Consider the following 17,331-nt stretch of genomic DNA (forward strand, 5'->3'; position numbering starts at 1 on the left):
GTTTTGTGTGGGACAGCTGAGTCTAAAAGTCCTCTGCTAACCTGTCCATTTTAACAGCCAGCCCTCCAAATACCAAAATCTCAACTCAGACAGGGACTGTTTTAAATAATATTGTACCTCTTAGAGCCTGATAGAAAGTGAAAAGTGAAAGTGTTAGTCACTCAGTCACATCTGACTCTTTGCGACCCCACAGACTGTAGCCCCTTGGGCTTCTCTGTCCATGGAATTCTCCAGGCAAGAATACTGGAGTGGGTTGCCATTCTCTTCTCCAGGGGATCTTCACAACCCAGGGATTGAACCCTGGTCTCTGGCATTGCAGGCGGATTCTTTACCATCTGAGCCATCAAGGAAGCCCCTGTTTTAACTGATATTATACCTCCTGCAGCCTGAAAGAAGATAAGATCATAAAAGAATCAGACTTTGATCAGAGCTGGTGGAATCACCCTTAGTATAGTCACATTTGTAACTATAGAAGAATAGCATTTTATTTTATATAGTATAATACACATATGCATTGGGAAGCCTCTAAAGCAGTTATATAGTATACATACACGTATGCATAAATATCACACACAAGTAACCCCCTACATGCAACCACTTAACAACTCAGTGTTCTGAGACTCCAACACTGGCTGATTCCCTTCTCCTTATCTCCGTAACACTCACTGCAATTATTACCCAAATCTAGCATATTAAAGGGACCTTTATTACTCCTTTTCCCTAGACCTCACTCTTCAATTGCATGCATTGTCATTCCAGTTCACAAGAGGTCAACAGCCTTGCTAAGCCCCTACTGCTTGTTTTATGGTGCTCACCACAGTTGATGGATTGACAAGACTAGACATTGGGACTCTCCACTGAGTGACCATCAATAGATTCAAGAGACAAGGTTCACCACCCCTCAACTCAGACTGTTCAGAATTAAAGGAGATCGTCAGAACTTGATTTGCTTAAGTTCCTGTCTCCAAAGACATTGCTAACACTGAGAGATATCTGAAGGGGTTGTGGCCCTGAGGAGCTGAACAAGCCCATTTCATACTTATTTTATTCTCAGTAGGCCCTTGGCCAAGGGTAGGATGCTAATGGCTTGAGATCACTTCTGACTCAGCCCAGATTTTAATCAGCAAACTGGCAACAAAAGACCCCTTGTCCCATTTCCATGTGTATATTTCTCCAGGTGGTTTAATTGTTCCACTTGATATCCATATCCAGGGCCATCTAGTCATCTCCCTTTCCATTCCCAGTCACCAAATGGCATTGGAAATTTTACTCTTTGAAAGCATGCAGTATATGTTTTGGTACCCATAAAACATTTAACAGAAATCATAACCCTAATTCTTCTATATAAAACAGACACCAGACTTGGATGCAAATGAAATCTTAATGATAGCCAACTTTCAGCTTTCCAAACCAGAGTTTCTTTTTGTAATTTACATCTATCAATTGACAGAACCAATATGATTTTATGTGGGCACAGTTTGGCAACTGGGAACTCCATATAATATACTATACTTGAAATTCATATAAAAAGAAAGCTGTCAGCAAGTAGAATCTGATTAAAGGGCATTTGTTCTTAACAGGGTGGGGGGTGAGCTGCTGGGGGTGGGGGAGGGAAGGTGCCAGCTTATAGTCATAAAAAAAGAAACTGGCAAGAACTCATGTGAAAATGCCAAAGTATTAAAAATACACTTCAATGTTTTCTCTGTTTATATTCCACTTGATAATTTGATTTTGAATCTCAACATGCGTTTCTCCCAACAAATTAACAAAAATGGACCTTACCTAGAAATCTAGGTATGATGACAAATAGCATTTGAAAGTATCTTCTAAAAAACAATCCTGAAAATTGTTTCCAACATATGACAGATGGTTTGATATGCCTTAACAAATTTTAGTGAGGCAAGAAGGATAGGTATATTACTCTAATTTTATAGGCAGGACAATGATGGGTTAAAAGATCAAGAATAGAGAAATATCACCAAACAATGTTTATAAAGCTCCTACTTGTCTGAAATGCAAAAGAGCTGCTGGTTATTTCCCCAGAAAGACCTATGTATAAGGCTTCCCCCATGGCTCAGCAGTAAAGAACCTGCCTGAGATGCAGGAGCTGCAGGAAACATGGGTTCAGTCCCTGGGTTGGGAAGATCCCCTGGAGGAGGGCATGGCGACCCATACCAGTATTCTTGCCTGGAGAATCCTATGGACAGAGGAGCCTGGTGGGCTACAGTCCATGCGGTCACAAAGAGTGAGACATGACTGAAGCATTAAAAAAGCTTCTCTGTTGTCTCAGATGGTAAAGAATCTGCCTGCAATGTAGGAGATCAGCATTTGATCCCTGGGTGGGGAAGATCCCCTGGAGAAGGAAACAGCTACCTACTCCAATATTCTTGCCTGGAGAATTCCATGGAAGCATTAGAAAAATGACCCGAGTTCAATGTCTTATCAACAGCTTTGTTTGGGGGGAAAGCATAAGAGAAAATCCACTCTCTGGCATACAGTGGTGCTCACGCGTTCTGGAGGCAGCCATGCACAGAAAGCCCTGAGTCTGAGTACTTTCTACTCAGAATAAAACAAAACATATATGTGCAGCTAATTAAAAAACAATGTGCCTTTAAAAATAGCATAACACTTGTTCTTATAGAGCTACATTATTTAACTAAATATACATGGAACAGCTGGGACTAAAACCCCTAAAATACATTCAGCAGATTGCAATGAAAACCTACGTTTGTATTTAGTTACCTACATATTTTAATATGGTACACGCAACCAAAGCTAACAGTACTCAAGGTTGGATAATTGTGCTTCTCACTCCTAAAAATGGCAACACCAAAGTATGTTCTAGAAGATGCTTTTTTTGTTAAATATGTTTTCTTTTTTTTTCTTTATTTTTTCTTTAAGGGTGAATGCTCACAGAAATTTTAAAACTGGATTGTATTTATATCTGTCTTTTCTAAGTTTAAAACTCATCATAGCACATCCTAAAATGTCTCTAGTCAATGTGCTACAAATCTGGGTTGTAAAATAATAAATAAATAAATGAACAATAGCCAACACGTATGAGTCACTATGTGATGGTCATGCATATATCAACTCCATCATCAGCATACCCTATAAATTAAGTTCTATTGGTATCCAGATTTTACAGATGAGTAAACTGAGTCACAGAGAGGTACCACAGACAGCTGATACGTGTCAGAGCTGGAATTCAAAATCAGGCTGTCTAGCTCCAGAGTTCTTGATCTTAAAGTTTACAAATAAAGATAACTCTACAGAGGAGGGGGAGAAAGTAAGAAAGAAGGAGGGAAGGGGAAGGTAGGAAGGAAAAGAAAGAGAGAAGGGAAGCAAGCAGCGAAAGAAGGGAGGGAGAATAAGAAATACTTTTTAAAAATTGAGTCAAAAAATGGGGGGTGGGTGGGGTGGGATAATTTGCCTTTATAATGCAATGGGAAAATCTGAAAAATTCTCTTGAGGAATTACAGGGAGTCTCTTTGACAACTGGAACAGGTTTTTTGGAAGGCAGGAGGGAAGTGGGGGTGGCTGATGCCAACTGAACCCTGCTATGACCTTGGTGGAGGAGAAATGACTACAGATTCAGTCCTCCTGCGCCAGCTCTCAGGGCCTCCCTTCCAGGAATGCATCCATCTGCCCCAGCCTCCTGAACATTGCAAACACTGCTCCTCCCCACCTGGACTTAAGAAGATGTCAAGGGATTAGACACCCGGAAACCTAAAATACAAGCGTAGTGATGCATGGTCACTTGGCAACAGTGGGGTGTGCTTTGCTTCATGCCAACAAATGGAGCCTGCCTTCTTTCCAGCAGCCCAGACTTTCAGCAAACAGACGACATGGCAGAAGCAGGGGCACAGAAGCAGAAGGGATCTGTCCAGCAGAGGAGAAATCTTCCACACATTCATGGCGAAAAAAATGCAGGAGAAAAGAATAGATTATCACTGAGAGTAACAGCAGGATGTTTGTGATAAAAGAAAGTACTTGTAACTCAGCGATACTGTGGAGCATATTAACTGGGAACAGAAATATTATGTAATGATATGTCACTGAGCCAATGCTTGGAGGACTAGTCCACAAAAATAAGCAGAGATGCCAGTCTGTATTTTGGACTTAGAGCTGGAAATGAAGGTCATCAAGAACCTTAGCAGAAATACCTTAGAGTTTTGTGGTTTGAACAAGATGAGGGTTTGTTCTATTTTTTTTTTCTTTGGTATATTAGCCCTTTTTGGGTGCCTCCCCTGGTATTTAAAGAATAGAAACAAAGATTTGGTAAGCCATGTCAGGAAGGTCCCCAGGAGGAGGGCATGGCAACCTAATCCAGTATTCTTCCCTGGAGAATCCCATGGACAGAGGAGCCAGGCATGCTATGGTCCATAGGGTTGCAGAGTCAGACACAACTGAAGTGACTTAGCATGTATGCACGTGGCCATATTTGGAAATTTGGAACATTTTACGTATATCTTGGGGCTTCCCTGGTGGTTCCGATGGTAAAGAAGCTGCCTGCAATGCAGGAGACGTGGGTTCTACCCCTGGATCAGGAACATTCTCTGGACAAGGGATTGGCTACCCACTTCAGTATTCTTGCTTGGAGATTTCATTTGCAAATAGAGCTTGTCAAATAATTTATGACCTTGAACTTCTAGACAGCCATTGTTTTCTAGTAAATGAATTAGAATGTTAAGCATATTATTAATAATTAATATAGTTAATTTAATGAATGCTTACTGTGTGCCTTTGGGGCATGGACTACATGCTTTATGTAGTTAATCTTCACAACAATCTTGAGGGAACTGCTGCTGCCCCTATTTCACAGAAGACGAAACTGAGACTGACAGTGGTTACAGAACCAGTAAAAAAGCAGAGCCAGAATTCGACCCCAGGTTTGTGTTTCTCTGAAACCCTTGCTCATAAAATGTGTTGCCTTAAGAAATGTCACCGGGAATATCAAAATAACTACACTCCAACCAGCAGACCTGAGGTTCACCTTCAGCACTCCGTTGGCTCACTGGAACATGTGACTGCTTGAACCCTCAACCCTCGAAACAAACAGGAAATGATGACAACGTGACAATAGGAGTAGTGAGAAGTTCAGTTGCTCAGTTGTGTCCGACTCTTTGCAACCCCATGGACTGTAGCACACTAGGCTTCCCTGTCCATCACCAACTCCGGGAGCTTGCTCGAACTCATTGAGTTCAGTGATGCCATCCAACCATCTCATCCTCTGTTTTCCCCTTCTCCTCCTGCCTGCAAACTTTTCCAGCATCAGGGTCTTTTCCAATGAGTCAGTTCTTCTCATTAGGTGGCCAAATTATTGGAGTTTCAGCTTCAGCATCAGTCCTTCCAATGCATATTCAGGACCGATTTTCTTTAGGATTGACTGGTTGTATCCCCTTGCAATCCAAGGGACTCTCAAGAGTCTTCTCCAACAGTTCAAAAGCATCAACTCTTTAGCCCAGTAGTGAGAAGAGCATTAGACAAATTTGAGAAGAGTTGGGTTTTGCACCTGACACTTCTTCATATTCTAAGCTTCCTTGGGCATGTCCTTCAGCTGTCTGAATCCCTACAAATTAACGAGAGAGAGAACTGCCCTGTAAGCCTCACCAGTGGCTAAATTAAATTAAAACACGAAGCAGGAATGCACTTTTAAAACCTCTATACATGTAACACTCAGGTTTATGTAGCCTCAACCACGGGAATGGGGATCAGTGTTTTCCCTTTATCATTACTTGCCCTCAAACAGCAGCCTCAGAGATTAGGTGCTGCCATGAGAAACATTCTCCAAATTCTAGAAATGGTGCAGAATGAGCCTAAGCAATATGACCAAAAATTGGGTGTAAGCCCAGCTCCAGCACAAAGACAGAAAAGAATTCAGTGATTCTTCAAGTGCTCTGTGCCACTAACAAAGGACAGAAAGGGATGACTGTTTCCCTATTTTCTAAATGACTATTATTGACATTGGTATGGGATGAATGCAGGAAAATCAAATCCTATTGCCTTCTGACTGCATCATTTTACACAATGTGAATATTCCATAAATCTATGAGGTATTTAAAAATAGGTAGACCTATCAAAATTCTATTTTTGTTCGAGTTGCAAAATTATTCGGTCTTTCTTCCTGTGTGCCTGCAAGCTATGTCACTTCAGTCATGTCTGACTCTGCAACCCTATGGACTGTAGTCCACCAGGCTCCTCTGTCCAAGGGATTTTCCAGGCAAGATAACTGGAGTGGGTTGCCATTTCCTTTTCCATCTTTCTTCCTAGAAAGATGCAAAGTCAGGACTCTTACTAGATCTTGTGGCTCCATATCCTTTGAAATTGCATTTAAAAGTAGCACCAAAATCCTCAGATTTCTACCAATGTAATTAGAATTTTGAAGGATTTAACTTTTTGAATTAGGAACTCTTAAAAATCTGATAAAAGCCACGAGTCTGCCCCTTAGATAAAGTACATACATACACACACACACACATGTGACTACATGGTAAGAAGCTATCCATAGGCCTCTCAAGGTTTATGGAGCCCCAAGGTGAGAACTTCCAGAGCTCACACCTGGTTGTGCAGATTAACACACTGCATAGACTGCGCTGCTATGCTCAGCCAAGGGGTGAACTGGGGACCTAACTCCAATCCCCATACCACTGACTAAGCCATGTTGCACCTGCCCGGAGTGGGTGCTGTGGTCTAATTTGTGCAAAGATACCAAGTAGTCACAGCACTGTCCTGGGACCAGCTCACATCAGATACTAAGCTGAGTCCTTTGTGTGTATCTCATCCCAACTCCATGTTCAATGACAGACATGTTGATAGCGTGAAATCAGCCATGATGTGAATATTTACACCAAGGAAATTAGCAAACTCTACAAGGAAGGGCTGTCCTTAACAAGAGAGCCGGTTGTTAAAGAGTTACTGGCATATCACTGAATACGGTCTAATAGAGACCTCAAGAACCTCTGTTCTGTATTATGATATATTTGAAATGAAAGCAGAAAACACTATTTAGTTGGAACATAAATAGGTACAGAATTTTGGAGACCAGTATGGAGGTTCCTTAAAAAACTAAAAATACAGCTGCCATATAATCCTGCAGTCTCACTCCTGGACATATACCAGGAGGAAAACATGGTACAAAATGCAACATGCCCCCAGTGTTCATGCAGCACTGTTTACAAAAGCAAGACACAGAAGCAACCAAATATACATCAACAGAGGAATGGATAGAGAAGAGGTGGTACATATACACAGTGGAATATTACTCAGCCATTAAAAAGAATGAAATAATGCCATTTGCAGCTACATGGATGGACCTAGAGATTGTTATACCGAGTAAAGTCAGACAGAAACAGAAAATAGTATGATAACACTTACATGCAAAATATAAAAAAATGATGCAAATGAACTTAGTTACAGAACAGAAAGAGACTCACAGACTTAGAGAAAGAACTTATGGTTACCACAGGGGAAGGGTGGGGGAGAGAGCTAGACTGAGAGTTTGGGACTGACATGTACACATGACTGTATTTAAAATGTATAACCAACAAAGACCTACTGTATAGCACAGGGAACTCTGCACAATATTATATAACAACCTAAATGGAAAAATTTGGAAAAGAATAGATATATGTATATATGTAACTGATCACTCTGCTGTACACCTGGAAGTAACACAACATTGTTAATCAACTCTGTGTATGTGTGTGTATTAGTTGCTCAGTTGTGCCCAACTCTTTGTAACCCCATGGACTGTAGCCCACAGGCTCCTCTGTCCATGGGATTTTTCCAGGCAAGAATACTGGAATGGGTTGCCATGCCTTCCTCCAGGGGATCTTCCCAACCTGGGGATCGAACTCAGGTCTCTTGCATTGTAGGTAGATTCTTTACTGTCTGAGCCACCAAGGAAGCCCCATTAATCAACTATACTCCAATATAAAATGATAAGTTTTTCAAAAAGCAGAAAACACAATTTAAAACCTATATCCTAATTTCCTTTCAGCCTGTACTGATTGCTTTTAGGATGAGGGCATGTGGGCTCTGCCGTGTTTTGAGCACAGACATAACAGTTCACAGATGCTGGAGAAGGTATTCATCCTGGAAAAATTGGTTCCTTTTGGATCACAGGTGGGTCTAAAGATAGCACCCTGAGCTATAAACCTGTGTTTTAAATGTAGGCAGCACTGAGAGCAGTAATTGCTATAGAACCATTAAGAAAACAAAACTAATGATGGCTGCATATAATTTTTAAGATATGAATTAAAGGGGAGAACTGATGGGGAAAGTAAATCTAAAGTCTCAAGCCTCTTCGCATTGCCAAAGAAGAAAAGCCTTGCCCATAACAGGCATAAATTGCTGTGGGACTGCCGTCAGGTTTCTTCTGTAGGCTTTTTGAAGAACTGCTCCTTCCAACTGAACTCTGTCTTGAGCTGATTCTCCTAGGAGGGAAAAAAAAAGTCAGGTCAAACGATTGATTCCAGTTTTGAATTACAGAGGGCTATTGATTTTTCATTAAGGTTCCTGTGCTGCTCTCAAGAGGAGGGAAAGAGAGAGGAAAGTAATTCATTGATCAGAGCGGAGGGCCATGTTCATTTATTGGCTTCCTGCCACGTCCCATTATTCCCGATTCTAAATGTATATTGAAGTCCGTTTATTTTCATCATTGCCTCCTGTCACCAGAAATGTCTCCCAGTAACTATTAGTTTAATCATCCTTCTCTCACAATGGTAATGAGTGATAATATCCAACATGATCCTGTATTCGTGGATGTTATTCATTGGATTACAGCATTTTTCCTCCCAAGGCTCTAGTTAAGAGTCTGTCAACACTTTAATAGTCTAAAAAAAAGAACATGAACAGTTTGAAGAGTTTTCTAAATGTTTTTGAATTTTTAAAAAATCCTGCAGCCATTTTTACAGTTGTTATTTGCATTAAAAAAAAAAAAAGCTTTCCTTCTTTCCTGGAAGATTCATAGATTCATGGATTTTAATCTATCCGTGATGATGATAATTTTAGACAGTGCATGAAACCCACTCAAATCAGCTATCATATATCTGCCTAAGTCACTGGAACTCACTCTAGAGAACCATCAAGCACACGCAGAATAAACCAGGCATTCCACTTAGTACCTTCATTCCATTTGCAGAAAGAATCTTCAATCCATCTGTACTGTCTTGACTCATACCTGATCCTCTGCTTTACATATTAGCAAACTGAGGTCCTGAAAGACTGAACCACTCAGATTGCCCAGGTGGCACAGTGGGGAACAGGACCCACATTCCCTGGCTTCCGAATCACTGTTAATTTCACGACACCATGCTGCCATTTTAATAATTTATCCCCTCAACTCATGCGATGTTTATAATGCATAAAATCAGAAGCTAACTTTAATATCAAGTCCTATAAATGCTGTTAATGATATTTTTCTTTTCCTCATCTTGAGATAGGATATTTCTCATTAAGTGATGCCTCACATCTAGGTAGCACTTAACACACATCAGGCGCCCACAGTATATAATTTGAATGCCTGTTTGCCCTCTAAGGGTTCCCAATCTCAATCCCTTCAGATCATCTGCCAAGGGGCTTATGGACCTTAATGTTTCTCAGTGAGTGTTCCCAACACCCTGTGAGAGGTGGGAGGGATTTTCCCATTTCTTAGATGATTTGGTCAAGGCTACAGGGGAAATAATTTACAGAGCCAAGACTCAGGCCTTATCACTGACAAGGTCTCTTTCCACTACAGCACAGCTCCCTCTGGTGCCAAAACTGATGGTGTAGACTGCTAAAAGCAACCGGAAAAACTATTTAAAAGATGTACGTCTGTAAATCGAGCTGGAAAATACAACATTCAGAGTAGCAATCAAGAGTACAAAATGATGACAATAACTATGACAAAAAATGTGTGAAACTTGTATGACTAAAACTAGACAACTATTGAAAATGTAAAATAAGATCTAACTAAATGAAGAGACACAAAATTGTTTAAATGTATGAGTTCTTTTCAGTGGGAAAAACATGATAAAATTATTCTAAAGCTCCTCTGGATGAGCAGACTATACAAACACAAAGCTTTTTTGAAAAATAAAAACAGTGAACGGGCATTCCCTCCATCAAATATCACGATGTAATTTAAAACTCATTTCAAACAAATTGAAAATGAAAGTCACTCAGTCCTGTCCGACTCTTTGCATGGACTATACCATCCATGGAATTCTCCAGGCCAGAATACTGGCATGGGTAGCCTTTCCCTTCTCCAGGGGATTTTCCCAACCCAGGGATTGAACCCAGGTCTCCAACATTGTAGGTGGATTCTTTACCAGCTGAGCCACAAGGGAAGCCCAAGAAAACTGAAGTGGGTAGCCTATTCCTTCTCTAGGGTATCGTCCCAACCCAGGAATCAAACTGGGGTCTCCTGAATTGCAGGAGGATTCTTTACCAACTGAGCTATCAGGAAAGCCCAAATAAATTGAGAACCTGTGCAAAAATCAACAGACAGATCAATGGAACTGTTAATAATTAACTGGCTATGAAACAGATTATAACATATAAAATAAAGAAAACATTAAATAATCAGAGGAAAAATTATTATATATTTGAAAAAATTGAATTTGATATTCATTATACAAAGTACACCAAAATATATTTCAGATTAATTAAACAGTTAAATTCTGTAAAGCAGGAACATCCCCAGTGGCTCAGCAGGTAAAAATAATCTGCTTGAAATGCAGCAGACACAAGAGACATGGGTTCAATCTCTGGGTGAGGAAGATCCCCTGGAGGAGGAAATGGCAACCCACTCCGGTATTCTTGCTTGAAAAATCCCATGGACAGAGGAGCCTGGCAGGCTACAGTCCAAAGGGTTGCAAGGAGTTGGACATGACTGAGTGACCAAGCATGCACAAAGCAGGAATAAAATAAAGTAAATGTTTAATTTAATTTAATAAATTAAATTTAATAAATAAATTTCTATTTAATAAATAAATTTAATTTAATAAAATAAAGTAAATATTTAATAAAACCAACAAAAATCATGATGGAAAAATACATTTTACTACATTAAAATGTAAAATGTCTATTCAAACATCACAAACTACAAAAATTAGAGAGTCAAATCACAAAGTAAAAATATTCTACCTCACTAGTGTACAAAATCACCAATTATATCATGATACCATTTTTATTAAATTGACAAAACTGTTGTAGATAAGAATAATCAAGCTTCTAGTGAGACAGATCCTATCACAGTACTGATGGGAGAGTAAATTGGTAACCTTTCTGAAAAGAAGTATACTGCCATGTTTCTAGAGTCTTTAAAATATTTTGAGAACTTGTAGCCCAGAAACTGTATTTCTAGAAATCTTGCCCAAGGAAATGACCAGATAGGTTTCTAAATAAGAATTTGTATAAAAAATCATTGATAATAACCAAAAATAGGAAATAATCTAAACAAAGACAAAGGAAAATTTTACTTGGGTAGAATCACATAATAAAGTAGCACAGAGACACAAGCATCATGTTTTGAAAGATATTTAATAATATAAATAAATGTTCATTCACAAAAAGAGAAAAACCATGTGGTTCCAAACGTGTAAAAATTCAAACAGCAATGGGAGTGAGGATAAAGGAATTAATAGGAGAATGATTTAAGACTTAGAACAAAAGGATAGGAAAGTGAAAGTATTAGTCAGTCAATCATGTTCAACTCTTTGTCACCCCATGGACTGTAGCCCCCCAGGCTCCTCTGTCCATGGAATTCTCCAGGGAAGAATACTGGAGTGGGTTGGCATTTCCTTCTCCAGGGGATCTTCCTAAAAGGGTGTGTGGAAATACAGATGATCATGGATCATCTCAGGACACTAGTTTAGATGTTGGGGTGAGTGAGAGACTATGGCCAAACTAAGCAATATACATAAGGTCAAAAGTTGACCTGGCTGTCTTAGACATAAACACAAGCATCTGCCGTATACCCAGTTGTTTTCATCTCATTGAGTTTTCACCCCTATTACCACTACAGGGGTATAGTAGGTAAAAAAATAATAATTTTAGAAAAACATTCAGAAAATAACTAACCCCCCTACAACACACATTGCACTCAATCAGATGGAAGGAGGGTTACAAATCTATAAGGAATGGTGTTTACATGTCATTGGCTTTTCCCACCAAGGATCTTCAAAGTATGAGGAATAGCTTGCAAAAGAGAGAAAAATAAGTCAGACAGAGAAAGACAAACACCTTATGTTATCACTTGTATGTACAATCCAAAAAATAAAATAAACAGTGAATGTAGCAACAACAACAAAAATCCAGGTTCACAAATATAGAGAACAAACTAGTGGTTACCAATGGGGAGAGGGCAAAGGAAAGGGGCAAGATACAGGTGGAGGATAACAAGGTGCAAACTACTAAGTACAAAATAACAAACTACAGGGATATATTGTACAGTACAGGGAATACAGCCAATATTTTGTGGTAACTTTAAATGGAATATAATCTACAAAAAAAAATTCTGAAGCACTAATATTGTATACTTTAAACTAGTGTAATATTGTAAATCAACTATACCTCAATTTTAAAAAAGACAATGTAGCAGCTTAGAAAATGTTTTTCATACATCATAAAAAAAATAGGAGACAAAAATTGTGTCCATTACAATTACAATTTTAACTGCATTAAAGTAGATTATTTGAGTAGTAATGCTCAAAATTCTCCAAGCCAGGCTTCAGCAATACGTGAACCATGAACTTCCAGATGTTCAAGCTGGTTTTAGAAAAGGCAGAGGAACCAGAGATCAGATTGCCAACATCCGCTGGATCATGGAAAAAGCAGGAGAGTTCCAGAAAAACATCTATTCTGGCTTTATTGACTATGCCAAAGCCTTTGACTGTGTGGATCACAATAAACTGTGGACAATTCTCAAAGAGATGGGAATACCAGACCACCTGACCTGCCTCTTGAGAAACCTATATGCAGGTCAGGAAGCAACAGTTAGAACTGAACATGGAACAACAGACTGGTTCCAAATAGGAAAAGGAGTTCGTCAAGGCTGTATATTGTCACCCTGCTTATTTAACTTATATGCAGAGTACATCATGAGAAACGCTGGACTGGAAGAAACACAAGCTGGAATCAAGATTGCCGGGAGAAATATCTATAACCTCAGATGCAGATGACACCACCCTTATGGCAGAAAGTGAAGAGGAACTCAAAAGCCTCTTGATGAAAGTGAAAGTGGAGAGTGAAAAAGTTGGCTTAAAGCTCAACATTCAGAAAACGAAAATCATGGCATCCGGTCCCATCACTTCATGGGAAATAGATGAGGAAACAGTGTCAGACTTTATTTTTCTGGGCTCCAAAATCACTACAGATGGTGACTGCAGCCATGAAATTAAAAGACGCTTACTCCTTGGAAGGAAAGTTATGACCAACCTAGATAGCATATTCAAAAGCAGAGACATTACTTTGCCAACAAAGGTCCGTCTAGTCAAGGCTATGGTTTTTCCTGTGGTCATGTATGGATTAAGAGTTGGACTGTGAAGAAGGCTGAGCGCCGAAGAATTGATGCTTTTGAACTGTGGTGTTGGAGAAGACTCTTGAGAGTCCCTTGGACTGTAAGGAGATCAAACCAGTCAATCCTAAAGGAAATCAGTCCTGAATATGCATTGGAAGAACTGATGCTGAAGCTGAAACTCCAATACTTTGGCCACCTGATGCAAAGAACCGACTCATTTGAAAAGACCCTGATGCTGGGAATGATTGAAGGAGGGAGGAGAAGGGGACAACAGAGGATGAGATGGCTGGATGGATCACCAACTCAATGGGCATGAGCCTGAACAAGCTCTGGGAGTTGGTGATGGACAGGGTAGCCTGGCATGCTGCATGCAGTCCATGGGGTCACAAAGAGTCAAACACGACTTAGTGGCTAAACAATAACAAAAACCCTATTCTTTTTTCTGTTAAAAAAAAAAATAGAAAACCAAGGTAGAAAGAGATTAAACAATTTAGCCAAGGTCACATGCCAAGCAGAGGATTTGAGATTCAAACCTGACTCCAGAGGCTAAGTGCTAAATTATTATACCAACCTATTTCAAAAGGGCACCCTACATGCAGAAGCTGTTAAAAATAATAATTGTTTTTGTTACATCTTGCATCAACAATGCTACTTGTCAAAAGGTCCTTATCCATTCACTGTTCTCACAAGCAATGCCATTTTATATTTATTTTCTACTCAGAACTAGAATATCATACATATGTGTGAATTGGTTAAAAAATAACTCCTTAAATGGTTAAAAGTCTTACAAATATAAATCCAGCAGTGATTGCACCTTAGAGTTCAAGGTAAGAAAGAATGGCTGATGTAAATTGTGCCGGTACACCATCAACATAAACCATCAGGGCACTATATATTACGGAGCAACCTCCAGTCTGTACATATATCTTGATACAAGCAATGCTTTTGACACCAATCACTTCCCGAGATAAAATACAGTTTGTAGGGGAGTAATTTCCACACCACATAAAACAGCACCCTCCCACAAAGGAAATATTTATTTTCATACCAAAAAATACGCTCCCAGTGCTGAGTAATACAGTCACCCAACACAAAATAAATGCAGTTCTGTACTTCCCCCCAAATTGCTATATTTAGTCTCATTTTCCAACCTAAATATTAATTTCTTACCCACAACAGAAAGTGAATATTAAGAATTGGTTCTCAAAACTTGAAATAACTGTATATTTTCTCTTGAGAGTCATCGGAATTTCTTGGCCAAAATAGACTATGATTCTAAACAATAGATATGAGGCTGCTTACTGGCAACAAATAAATTATTTCAATATGTGGTATCTCTTTCCCACGTCCCTAACAAGCTCTAAATGGATAATAGGTACCTAATGTTTATTGCATAATCTAAAAAAGCTTTTCATAATCACTGCATTTAACACACCCTGACTGACATCAAGATTAATGTATTTTCATCTAGTATAACACTCAGCATGTGGCATATTTCAAACTTCTAAGAACTCCACAAATGATAAAGGCATACATTATTGCCATCCAGCCACTACCAAGAGGAAACGTGGTCAGGAAATTATTTTCAAAAATAGAAAATGATTTTTGCATATTTAAAATTTTTAATATAGTTCCATTAAGGTTAAAACATTTCATGAGAAATTAGGACTTTTATGTATTTTTATGTTGTTCCCTCTTTCAAGTTTCTCTGAAAAAAGGAACAATGATAACTCTAATCCTGAGTGAAAAAAAGATCAGGAATTTAGTGAAATGAATCAGATCATGGAAGCCAATCAGACCTAATTTAGTAGTCGATCAAATTTGTCAGTAAGGTTTTTTAAATGTTATTCCATACCATAGGCTGTATTGGTGGAGCTGAGCTCAAACTACAAATTACCACTGGATTTTATCAGAGTGTTCCTCTGATGTACTTTAAAAACGAAAGTGATGGATCTATTATTCCCATACCTCTCTCATCCTAAGAACACGCACATAGGTAAAGCCAAATCAGATCAACTCTGACCACTGACCATTTGCTATGATTTATAGTAGCAATCGCAGCAGCTATGCGTTTGAAGCAAGAAGAGATATATTTTTAATATTTATTAAAATCAGAAGGTATTCTCAGTTTCAATCCCTTTAGATATTATCTAGAAATAAGAATCCATATAGATTCATACAGTTTTGCCAGAAAAGAAAAGACCAGCATGAGAACATTATTTCATACCCTGCCAGACCAGGAAAGGAAAAGAACAGATTAGAAGAAAGCAGGGTTAAAAATAGTCAGGTCTGACTTTATGACTAATTTATAGTGTGTGTGTGTATATATATATATATATGAAAAAACTGCAAACTTTTTAAAGGTAGGGCTCTGGAGCATACCACATATATAACCAAGAATCTAACTGGCCTTTGTCCTTATTCCTAGGAGGGTGACTCTAAATCCTTGGAATTTCCTGAGAAAAAGGAGTGTCTTTGTTATTTATGCAATCGTTGATTCATACTTATTGTGTGACTCTTTGCAGCTCCATGGACTATAACCTGCCAGGCCTCCTCTGTCCATGGAATTTTCCAGGCAAGAATACTGGAGTGGGTTGACATTCCTTCCTCCAGGGGATCTTCCTGACCCAGGGGTCTAACTCAATGTCTCCTGTTTCCTGCATTAGCAGGCAGATTCTTTACCACTAGCACTTACCTGAGAAGCCCTTGACTCATATTGAGTTTATGCTAATTAAACGTTAGGGCTCTTGATAGTTGGAGGATGAAGGCTGATTATCTTATTAGAGGACTGAGGCTTCAATCTGTGATATCTGCCTGACCTCCCAACCTCTGGGGTCTGGAGATTCAGTTCAGTTATGTGGGCAATCATTCAATCAGCCATGCTTACATAATGAAACCTCAATGTAAACTATCAGCACCCAAGCTTGAGGCACCTTCCTGGCTGGTAAGTGAGTTGATGTGGAAGGAGTTTGATGTGCCCTGAACCCATGGGGAGATAGCACGGAAACTCTGCATTCAGGACCTTCCCAGAGCCAGTCCTATATGTCTCTACATTTGGCGGTTCCTGATGTACATCCTTGATAATAATCTTAATCATAAGTATAGCTCTTTCCTGAGTTCTTGAAGTTGTTCTAGCAAATTATTGAATCTGAAGGAGAGTTGTGAGAATGCCTTAGATTTGTAGCCAGTTGTTCAGATGTGCAGGTGGCCTGGGACCCCTAAATTTACAGCTGGCATCGGAAGGGAGGGCAGTCTTACAGGGGACCATGCCCTGAAGGCTATGGTATCTAACGTTAACTCTGTGTGGTTAGCATCATGACCTAGATGGGAGGGATGGTGGGTGGGTGGGAGAAAGGTCCAAGAAGGAAGGGATCTATGTGTACATAGAGCTGATTCACTTCATGGTACAACAGAAACTAACACAATGTTGTACAGCAATTATACTCCAGCAAAAAGCAATAATAAATAATTTTTTAAAAACCATATTGCAGAATATAACTGAATGTCCCCAGCAGGTATCTAAATGCCTACATGTCTTTTGCTTTAAACTGGTTAAGGAAAAATCAAGGACAGCACACCATCATAGCTATACAACTGGAGCATGACAGAAGGGAGAATAAAACCCAACTCTCCAAGGCTATTCTTCCACCCATAAAGATAGAATGTCTTGCCACACATCATGCAATCACTCATGTTGCTATCACCCTGCTTTTAATACCCAAAAAAATACACTGGCAATGTTCTATTACAACCCTGAAAGATATCAAGTTTGATACTTGCCTCCAAAGAAGATTGTTAACACTGTCCCTGAAGAAATCTGAGAG

The sequence above is a fragment of the Bubalus bubalis genome, chromosome 7 (genome assembly GCF_019923935.1).
Source record: "Bubalus bubalis isolate 160015118507 breed Murrah chromosome 7, NDDB_SH_1, whole genome shotgun sequence".
In the NCBI taxonomy this organism is placed as follows: Eukaryota; Metazoa; Chordata; class Mammalia; order Artiodactyla; family Bovidae; genus Bubalus; species Bubalus bubalis.